Source organism: Podarcis erhardii (assembly GCF_964252035.2).
Source record: "Podarcis erhardii genome assembly, chromosome: 13".
In the NCBI taxonomy this organism is placed as follows: domain Eukaryota; kingdom Metazoa; phylum Chordata; class Lepidosauria; order Squamata; family Lacertidae; genus Podarcis; species Podarcis erhardii.
The window spans coordinates 14,133,199-14,144,705 of NC_138502.1; positions in this window are offsets into that span (position 1 = coordinate 14,133,199).

The following is an 11,507-nucleotide window of genomic DNA, read 5'->3' on the forward strand; positions in this document are numbered from 1 at the left end:
ACAAAGGTGTCCCACCATTACGGTTGTCCTACTTTGCAGGGTCGGCGTTTCCACAAGAACCTTCCACTTGGGAAGAGATACAGGAGATGCCAGCTGCAGAAGCCAGTCTCTGGAGGAAGGCCGCGCAGGAGGAGATGGATGCACTGCATCAGAACAAGACCTGGACACTCACTGAGCTGCCTCCCGGTAAGAAGGCCATTGGCAGTAAATGGGTTTTCAAGGTTAAGAAGGGGTCAGAAGGAGAAGTGCAGCGCTACAAAGCTAGACTTGTAGCACAGGGATTTTCACAGCATTTTGGTGAAGATTATGATGAAGTTTTTGCACCAACTGTGAGGTACAGCAGCGTAAGAATGCTTCTAAGCATTGCAGCCTCCAAGAAAATGAGAGTGAAACACATAGACATTGCTACCGCTTTTCTACATGGGCAGATTTCTGAAGAAATTTACATGAAGCAGCCTAAAGGTTTTGTGAAACCACATGAGGCACATTTAGTGTGCAAACTGCAGAAAGGACTTTATGGACTTAAACAGGCTGCTAGAGCCTGGAACCAGAAGTTGCATAAAATGCTGACGCAACTTGGGTACAAGCAAGGCGACGCTGACAAGTGCTTGTACAGTAAGTCAAATAATGGACAGTTCTCATATATCTTAGCATTTGTTGATGACCTGATTATTGCCACAGCAAGTGAGAAAGACTATACACAGATAGTAAAACACCTTAGCAAAGAGGTGGAGGTCAAGGAGCTAGGAGATGTCCAGTACTACCTCGGGATCCAGGTGGAAAGAGAAGAGGACGGCTCATTTCTTCTCAGCCAAAGACAGAAGATCCACGAGCTAATTGAGCACATGCAGATGCAAGACGCACATCCAGTTGCTACACCGATGGCTACTGACTTCCTGAAGAATCAGCAGGATTCGAAGCAGTTGCCAGACAACAATGACTACAGGTCGGCGATTGGTAAACTTTTGTATTTAGTTACCACATGTAGACCTGACTTAGCTAATGCTGTGGGGATTCTTAGCAGAAAAGTGAATTCTCCCACTGAGCATGATTGGGCAGGTGTAAAGAGGGTGGTGCGATATTTGAAGGGTACCATGAATTGTAAATTAAGGTTACCAGCCGTCAGAGACCCTAAGTTGGTTGGGTATACTGATGCGGATTGGGCTGGGGATAATGCTGATTATAAATCAACAAGTGGTCATGTTTTCATGTTTGGTGATGGACCTGTTTCATGGGGCAGTTATAAACAGAGCTGTGTAGCATTATCTTCCACAGAATCAGAATACGTTGCAGCAACAGAAGCCTGCAGAGAGATCGCCTGGCTTGATCAACTCATAAAGGACTTTGGGTTGGTGAGAAAAGGGCCTGTCAGCTTGCTAGAGGACAATCAAAGTTGCCTGAAGCTGACGCAGAGTGAGAAGTTCCTGGCCAGAACAAAACACATTGGGGTTAAATACCACTACATACGCCAGATGATCCAGGATGGACTTGTGGAACTATCCTACTGCAGCACCCAAGAGATGACTGCTGACATCCTGACGAAACCCCTACCAAGAGAGAGTTTCCAGAATCTACGTGTCAAGCTGGGACTCTGGGTGGTTGAATAAAGTTGTTTATGTTTTGTATAATGTTGTATTGCCTGAGAAGGGGTATGTGGGATGTAAACACAGGAGCAGTCAATGACAACATTCCTAGAGTGTACATGTTAGAACATGGGGAGGGATGTCTGTCCAGCAAGCAGGTAAACTTCCTGGGGACGGACTTCCTCCGCATGTGACCAGAGGTGGGTGTGGCCTCACCTGTGCAGGTAATGATAAAAGCACAGGGCAGGCAGCCACTCTCTCTCTTGCCTCTTGCCTCTTGCCTCTTGCCTCTCTGCCATCTTCATCTTCTGAAGGAGCAACATGCCCTCTTGGCTCCCAGCCAAGAGAGGACAGTACTATCTTGCTACAAGATAGATTCTAAGTGCATGTAACCTTTTTAAGCCTGCCTACCTTCTGGGATCATATTGTGAACAGAACGTGAGTAAACTCTTTTATACTTTTATAAAGACTGTGTCGTGTCTTGTATTTTAAGAGGGAACAAAGGGGAAATTACCAGAGTAATTATTATAGAGGTTCTAGCGAACCTGTGCAAGCGTTACCGTTGCGAACTTAAAGGGGAATGTCTATAAACTCTGCTGATATTTTGGGAACTTGTTAGTACAAGTTGGATAAGGATATAATTAGTCAATATATCCTCTCCTGCACCCCAGAACATTCCCACATTTTTGGCACACATGTAAGTGGGGAGGCATGTGTCGGTGGGAAGCCAAGAAACGTCACTGCGATGCAGGGCCAAATTGATGCACTCCACATGGCAGCCCAGCTTCCCTTTGGTTGGGTGGGGGCATGGAGAGGGCAAAACAATATTAGGATCAGAAGCAGAATTTTTTTTTTTTTTGGACTTCCGGTCGGCGCCAGCGTTTGATGGCGGTCCTAGCCTCGAGCTCCGAGGCAGGACTGCTCCGTAAGTTCGGGTCTTACCCGCTACGGCAAGCGGGGGACCCCTAAAATCACAGGCGCTGAAGCCTGTGAGCAAGGAGATTCGGTGGGCACCTTTGCGCCCCCCCGGCATCGTGAAAGAGCCTTTTTAAAGGCTCCGGAGCGGCATCGGGGTGAGCGCGGTGCTGAGGATCGCTACCCAGCTTACGGAGTGAAGCCGCGTCGCCATTAACGGAGAGCGCCGATTTCTTTCTGAAACTAACGATTGGCAACAACAATACCCGTGAGTAAGAACGCAAAATTAAAACGGGACTTAAAAATCCAGAAGATTTGGCTGAAAACGGGAAGGTAAAAATTAAGGAAGTCAGCCTCCCGGATCTGCATGATTAACGGAGCAATGAAAAGACCGAGCTGTGTTTAAATGGACCTTCTTTTTAACTTTTACTAGACCAGACATCGAAAGGATCTCCCCCCTGTAGTGCAGGGGAAGGGGGGGAGGAAACAGAATTAATTTAACCTGCAATAGAAAGGGATAAGGAATAAAAAACCTCTGCTGCCGACACTTCTGGTCAGGCTGCCGGAGCAGCGATCGCCTGAAAAAGGAACTGTCAAGTGAGCTGTCAAAGGACAGTGGTTATAAAATAAGACTTATTTGAAACATATTAACGGGACTTTGGTGGATTACAATTTTAACAGTAAAGTGCTACAAATTAAAGACTCTTAGTGGGACTTTTGCCTCTGGACTTTCTGTTTCTTTGTTGTGGGTGACTTTGGATGGTTACAATTTCCCCCTCTAGAGGGCTTTAGTTGCATTACGGTGTATCCAGCGGGACTTTCCACTTGCAACTTTCCTGTGTGAATGACCTTGAGTTATGAGCAACCCGCCAGAAGAGATTTCAACAAGAAGTAAAACAAAGCAGGCTCAAAAACAAGCTCAAAAAAGAGGCTCTTTATCAGGAGCAGCAGCTGCACAAGAAAAAATAACAGCAGCATCAATGGAGTCAATGACACAGGCTCTGCTCAAAATAAATCAGTCACTAGAAGTACTCACCAAGCAATCTGCAGAACTTACTAAACAGTCTACAGAGAACTCTAAGAAACTGACGGAGTTGACAACAAGATTAGACCTGAACACAACAACAATTTCATCTAACACAGATTCTATAAACCGTTTGGTTCAAGAGTCTACGGAAACAAGGAGAATAGCTGAGAGTGCTAGGTCTACTGCCGAAGAAACCAAAGGAAAGTTTGCGCCTATTGCAAAAAAAGTACATGAACATGATACAGCATTAGCCCTACTAGAACTGGAAAGGAAAAGCAAGAACCTGAAACTAAGACTGGTTCCAGAAGAGGAAGAGGACAAGCTTGGGGAATTCCTCACAGATAAATTTCAAGATTTTTGGAATGATGAGCTAGATGGAGAAGAAGATGAATTTGTGATAACCTCAGCCTTTCGGATTGGCAGGAAGCAAGGGAAGAAGCCAAGAGATTGTTTAATTACCCTGGGATCAAAGGAACAAAGAGACAAAATACTGAACCTACATTTCCAGAAGGCCTTGGTCATTAAAAATTCTCAGATCCAGATTTTCAAGGATATTCCTAAATATTTTTTGGAGGTTAGATCTCAATTTAAAGAATTAGTTGATCTACTTAAACAGAATAATATCCCATTCAGGTGGGAATTTCCACAAGGGCTGTCCTTTAACTTTAAAGGGAAGAAAATTAAAATAAAATCAAACCAGGATAAAGAACTCTTTTTGTAAAGAAATCAAGAGGATCTTCAGAAAGGAACTGTTAGTGAGGGGGAAGTACCGGACATTTCAAATCTATCATTTGGACTGAACCGAGCACCGACCGAGGAGGAACAACAACTTGGTGCAGTCGGTGGAAGAGCTACCCAATAACAAAAATGTCTCTGCAACTCTACAGCTGGAATTGTAATGGTTTGAACCACCCTCGAAAAAGGGGCCAAGTATTTCATCTATTAAAGAAAGAACATCTAGATGTAATCTGCCTACAAGAAACCCACATTGCCAGGATACATAGAAAACTTTTAATAAACAAGAGATTAGGACAAGAATTTATTTCATCAGATAGAGTTAAGAAAAGAGGAGTTGTGATTTATGTTAAGGAAAAATTTGAACCAAAACTGATTTTTAAGGATGACCAAGGAAGATACCTGGCAGTGGAAATTCAAATTTATGGAGAAAAGATGTTGATTGTTGGAGTTTATGCACCAAACGAGGGGAAGGCTGAATTTTTCAAGAAGTTGCACGAGATTTTAATGGACTTTTTGGATTTTAAAATCATAATGATGGGTGATATGAATGGAGTCGTCTCCACAAACATGGACAAGGCCCAAAGACAAACAATATCTAATGATGGAAGACTACCAAAGACTTTCTTTGAACTGACTGACACTATGGACCTGATTGACATTTGGAGAACTAGGAACCCTCTGGAAAGGGAGGGGACCTTTTTCTCTGAAGCAAAAATGACATGGACTAGAATTGATCAAATATGGACTTCTAGTAATCTGGCATCGAAGGTTAAAAAAATAGAAATCTGCCCAAAGACCTGTTCTGACCACAATGCTGTCAAGATGGAAATGAAACTGACAACAGCTGGAACCTTTAGATGGAGAATGAATGACACCCTCTTTGGAGATGAGGAAATTTGTAAAAAGGCCCAAAAAACACTTAAAGACTACTTCGAGATTAACATGAGATCAGACACCGAAAAAAGAGTTATTTGGGATGCAAGTAAAGCCGTGATGCGTGGCTTCCTAATACAACAGAATTCAATAAAGAGGAAAAAACAGAATGAGAAGAAAGAGAAAATTTGGAACCTAATAAAAGAAGGGGAGAAGAAATTGAGATCTAAGCCTAAATCTCATGAGATATTAAGAGAAATAAAATTCTATCAAACACAATATATGGAATTGATGAATCAGGAAATAGAATGGAAAATTAAACAAATGAGACAAAAGACTTTTGAGTCCGCAGATAAATGTGGGAAGCTACTGTCTTGGCAACTGAAAAAGAGGCAAAAATTGAATACAGTGACATCACTTGAAGTAGATGGGAAGTTTATTAATAAACCAAATGAGATAAGCAATTGTTTTCAAAGTTTCTTCAAGAAATTATACAAACAAGGGCCAAAAAACGAACAGGAGATAGAAGAATTTATCGGAAAATACGGCCTACCAAAAATCTCTGAAAATAATAGAAGGAGTTTGAATGAGAAAATTACAGATCAAGAAATAGAGAGCGCCATTCAGGATATGCAGCTGGGAAAATCACCAGGACCAGACGGACTAACCGCGAGATATTATAAAGTACTGAAGGATTGGTTAATACAACCATTGAAAGAAGTCTGCAATCAAATTTTGGAAGGGAAAAAGGCTCCCGAATCGTGGAAGGAAGCATTCATTTCACTTATACCGAAGACAGAAACTGAGAAACATCAAGTTAAGAATTATCGCCCTATATCACTTTTGAATGTGGATTATAAAATTTTTGCAGACATTTTAGCAAAAAGATTCAAAAAAGTGTTGTTAGAGGAGATTCACAGGGACCAAACAGGCTTTCTACCAGGCAGGCAATTGTCAGATAATGTGAGGAATATTATAGATATTCTAGAACTTCTGGAAACTGACATAAATAGAAAAGCTGTTTTGATTTTTGTGGATGCAGAGAAAGCCTTTGACAATATTTGTTGGAGCTTTATGAAGAGGAATCTCCAAGGGATGGGGGTAGGCAAGAACTTTGAAAATGGTATAAGTGCAATTTACTCTGAGCAAAAGGCCAAACTAATTGTAAATGGTATGGTTATGGACGAAATTCCAATAGAGAAAGGGACACGACAGGGATGCCCAATCTCTCCTCTATTGTTTATATCGGTACTGGAGGTTTTCCTAAATATGATTAGAAGAGACCAGCTGGTTAAAGGTATACAGGTCGGAACTAAACATTATAAGTTAAGAGCATTTGCAGATGATCTAGTTTTGACATTACAACAGCCAGAAACCAGTACAAAAAGAGTTTTGGAACTTATTGAAATATTTGGTCAGGTAGCAGGTTTTAAATTAAATAAACATAAGACAAAGGTGTTGGAAAAAAATCTTACGGTGGGGGAAAAAGACAGTTTTCAAAGAGAAACTGGTTTGGAAATTACTAAAAAGGTAAAATATCTGGGGGTGAATTTAACATCTAAGAATGTGAACCTATTTAAAGATAATTATGAGAAATGTTGGGCTGAAGTGAAGAAAGATTTTGATATATGGTCAAGATTGAGACTTTCCTTGTTAGGCCGAATTGCTGTTATCAAGATGAATGTATTGCCGAGATTGTTGTTTCTGTTCCAGACATTGCAAATCCTAGATAAGATGGACTGTTTCAAGAAGTGGCAGAAAGACATATCTAAATTTGTCTGGCAGGGCAAAAAACCCAGAATAAAATTTAAGATTCTAACTGATGCAAAGGATAGAGGGGGCTTTGCCCTGTCGGACTTAAAACTTTACTATGAAGCAGCTGCCTTCTGCTGGCTGAAACCATGGCTACTTCTTGAGAATACAGACATTCTAGACCTGGAAGGTTATGATAATAACTTTGGTTGGCATGCATATTTATGGTACGATAAGGTAAAGGTACATAGAAATTTTAAAAACCATATTGTTAGGAAAGCATTGTATAATGTATGGAATCGATATAAAGATTTGTTTGAAAGTAAAACCCCTAGGTGGTTGTCACCAATGGAAGCCAGGGCGGTAAAAAGACTGAACATGGATACAGATTGGCCAAAATATTGTGAAATTATAGAATATGATGGTGAAAAGTTGAAACTACAGAGTTTCGAGAAATTGAAACCTAAAGTCCGAGATTGGTTACATTATTTCCAGATCAATGAAACTTTTAAGCAGGACAGAAAACTAGGATTTCAGAAGGAGAGGTCAAAGTTAGAAACAGAATTGCTAGAACCCAATACTAAGAATTTGTCTAGAATGTATAATCTGCTGCTAAAATGGAATACACAGGATGAAACGGTTAAATCAGCTATGATTAAGTGGGCACAGGATATTGGTCATGATATTATGTTTGCTGACTGGGAGCAGTTATGGACCACAGGTATTAAATTTACGGCATGCAGTGCCCTGAAAGAGAACATAATGAAAATGATCTATAGGTGGTACATGACCCCAGTCAAGCTTGCAAAGATATATCATTTGCCCAATAACAATTGTTGGAAGTGTAATGAATGTGAAGGAACTTTTTATCACCTTTGGTGGACCTGCCCAAAGATTAAGGCCTACTGGGAAATGATCTATAACGAAATTAAGAAAATCCTTAAGTGGACATTTGTAAAGAAACCGGAGGCTTTTCTCCTGGGCATGGTCGGCCAATTGGTACCAAAGAAAGATAGGACCTTTTTTATGTATGCAACAACAGCAGCAAGAATCCTTTTGGCGAAGTATTGGAAGACTAAAGAATTACCTACTCTGGAAGAATGGCAGACCAAGGTGACTGAATTTATGGGACTGGCAGAGATGACCGGCAGAATCCGTGACCAGAGGAAAGAGACAGTGGAGGAGGACTGGAAAAAATTTAAAATCTATCTTAAAAATTGTTGTAAAATTTCGGAATGTTAAGATGTCAAGGGATTGGATACAAAGAATTACAGCTATAAATCGAAATTTATAAAATAGAATTTTTTTTTTTTTTTTAAAGAGAATTAAATATAAAAATGGGATGAAGAATTGCTAAAAATTTTAAAATATGGATGCAGTGAAGGGGAGGTTCGGGGAAGTCGTGTTATGTTTATTTGTTTTTTGTTTATGTTGTAAAATCAATAAAAATTATTTAAAAAAAAAAAAAACAGAAGCAGAATTTTTTTTGTTACCGTGGAGAAGGAAAACCAAGAAACACACAGCACTGGACACACATGCAGACACGATCCTTTCCTGCAACATTCTCCCTGTCCCCATAAAGCTGGCTGACTGTTAAGAAGGAGGGGGTTGCCTGGGGGGAGAGTGATGTTGAGGGTAGAAGGAGTGAGAAACACAAAACACTAACCCTAACCCTATCACCCATTCCCACCACCCTTCTGAGTAATACCCCTCCCCACCTTCTCACTATATAGAAGGGTCTGGTGACTTCTGTTTCAGTGTATCTGAAGAAGTGTGCATGCACACGAAAGCTCATACCTAGAACTAACTTAGTTGGTCTTTAAGGTGCTACTGAAAGGAATTTTTTTATTTTGTTTTGACAAAACACACTGCTCACTTTCAGGGTTACAGTGGTACCTCGGGTTACATACGCTTCAGGTTACAGACTCCACTAACCCAGAAATATTACCTCGGGTTAAGAACTTTGCTTCAGGATGAGAACATAAATCATGCAGCGGTGTATCAGCAGCAGCAGGAGGCCCCATTAACTAAAGTGGTGCTTCAGGTTAAGAACAGTTTCAGGATAAGAACAGACCTCCAGGATGGATTAAGTTCTTAACCTGAGGTACCACTGTATTTTTAAAACCCTCTTTATAGGGTGGACACCCACCCACCATCACCATCAAGCTACTTTGCTACCTTATTGTATTTCTCAAGCCCTCTATGTAGAGCTAATGAACTGTTAGTTACTGAAGCTGGGGAGGGTTTTTGTTTGGGGGAGGGAGATTTTCAGAATATAAACAGTCATGCAAAAGTGTTTCCCTCCTTTTTTGTCACTGTTTTATTTTTGGAAGATAATGTGTTGCAAGTTAAAGTTGCCAGCTCCCCTGAATGTTCCTCAGAATGAGAGAGAGAGAGAGAGAGAGAGAGAGAGAGAGAGAGAGAAAGAATATGCAGGAAGATCAGGGTTGCAAGTTAATGAAAGAAAGGCTCCCCTGAATGTTTCTCAGTGTGCCCTGGCACACTAGTTGGAAAACAATGTTATGACCATAACAACACGAATTCTAAGTTGAATTAAATATAATGTGGTGGAACACAGAAAGAGAAATAGGTGTGCTTGGTTTCTAAACCCAGGCTTGTATTTCCCCCTTTGTAGCATGTCTGTCCCTCTGAAATCAGCCTGACTGATTATAGCATGGTGATTCCTCAGCATCAGTAGATCTTGAGTATGAACCTCCAAAGTGTTTCTGCAAACATCTTCCCAGGGCACAAGGAGTCTATATTTCTATGATTTACACTTGCCCTACATTGTACTTTGAACTTTAGTTTTATGCCTACCAACCCAGCTAATAACGTTTCCTGGTAGCATGAGGATTTAAGGCAGGTTACTGTAAACAAAGGCTGGGCCAGTGATCTCTTCCTTGTAGGCAGCAAAGTGGAAAAAGATCAGGCATGGATGAATCCGTATATAAGCACTGGGCTTGTGGGCTCCTGCATAGATCCATCTGGTCTCTGATGCAGCTTAGCATTTGCATGAAACTGCTGGAAGAGTTTTGTCTGGCAATTTCTCATATGGATTCATGGAGCAAATTCCTGGGGTGGGGAGCTCCCTCACTGAAGGCCATAGGAGCCAACTCCTAGTGGCCAAGGACCCTTTGCCCCCTCATAAAATATGTGACCCCCCCCCAAGTTGACCGTCATTGACATTCAAAAGGTTTGTGTGTACCACATATTGTGATATATTCTTCTTCTTCTCTTATTCTATATGTTAAATCTGCAAGCTGTTCATATTTTTTCTAGTTGGCACCCCTGCTGGAGGTCTTCAGGCAGACTCTTGACAGCCACCTGTTGAAAATGCTGTAGGGCTGGATTTTCTGCATCAGGCCAGATGGCCTAGAAAATTTCCTCCAGCCCTAGAAGATGCTGATGATACTCCTCTCTTCCCTCCTCACATTATTTCAGGGAGAAGGTGGAGGTCCTGCATTCAGGTCTGAGACTTTGTCTGCAGACAAGTTGTGGGTGCAGAATCTGGATATTAATTACTGGGCCGGTTACCTGTTGCAACCCTTTTGTATGCAAAATCTGCAGCATTGGGTGGGTGAATCTGGTTAGAATCATAGAATCTTGGAGTTTAAGGGGCTCCAAGGGTAATCTAGTCCAACCCCCTGCAATGCAGGAATCTCAGCTGAAGTATCTCCTGACTAAAGATATTAGTTTAGTCACAGGAAACTGAGGTGATGCTCTAGAAACCTGCTAAAGGGCAAGAAACTGCAGGAAGCAAGCAGCTGCAGAGAACAACTCATGGTTTCATTTGTCTCTCCATAATGCACAAAGCATGGGACACAAACAAGATGAACTGGAGCTTTTTATCCAGGATCACAAATACGACCTGGTAGGTATTACTGAAACCAGGTGGGATGAGACTTATGACTGGACTGTAGGAATTGACCAGTCAGGAAGGGAGGAGGAGTAGCATTATATATGAAGGATGTGTAAATTTTTGGGGAAAAAACCATTACTTTAAGGATGAAAAGCAGATTGAGGGTTATGGGTAAAAATTGTAGGAGAAAGAAACAGCAGTGACCTTACCAATTTGAAGACTTGGATGAGCAGATAACCAAACGTTCAAAAAGGAGAGAAATAGTAATCATGGTGACTTCAACTTCTGCTTGTTTCTTTCACACAGAGAAGCTTCCAGAACCCTCTTGAATTAAGTAGAATAGGAAAGATCCCTACACATCATATCAATAGTCTCTGCACTAAGAAATGCAGACTGACAGTGTGTGCATCGCCTCATGTGATCGATTATGCAGGACTGGGCTTCTCCCGCTCCGCCCCCCCCCCAATATGTTTCTCAAGTTGGTACTCCTGACCCCCACCCACCAGGTTTAATATCTTGGCTGCCACGCTGCAAGTAAATGAAAGTTTCTGTGGCAGGATTATGCCTCATGCAGTTAAAAAATAATAGCATTCATTGCCTAGGTTTGTTATATTCCAGTGCGCTCGATTGCCACGCTGTCGTGGGGGGGGGGGGGAATGTTCCGGTGGGTTTTTCTGTGCCAGTCTCCTCAGCTGCGCCCTTAGAAACTAGCCTCCGAGAGCGCAGCACAAGTGCCAGAAGGCACGCATTTCAAGCCCAC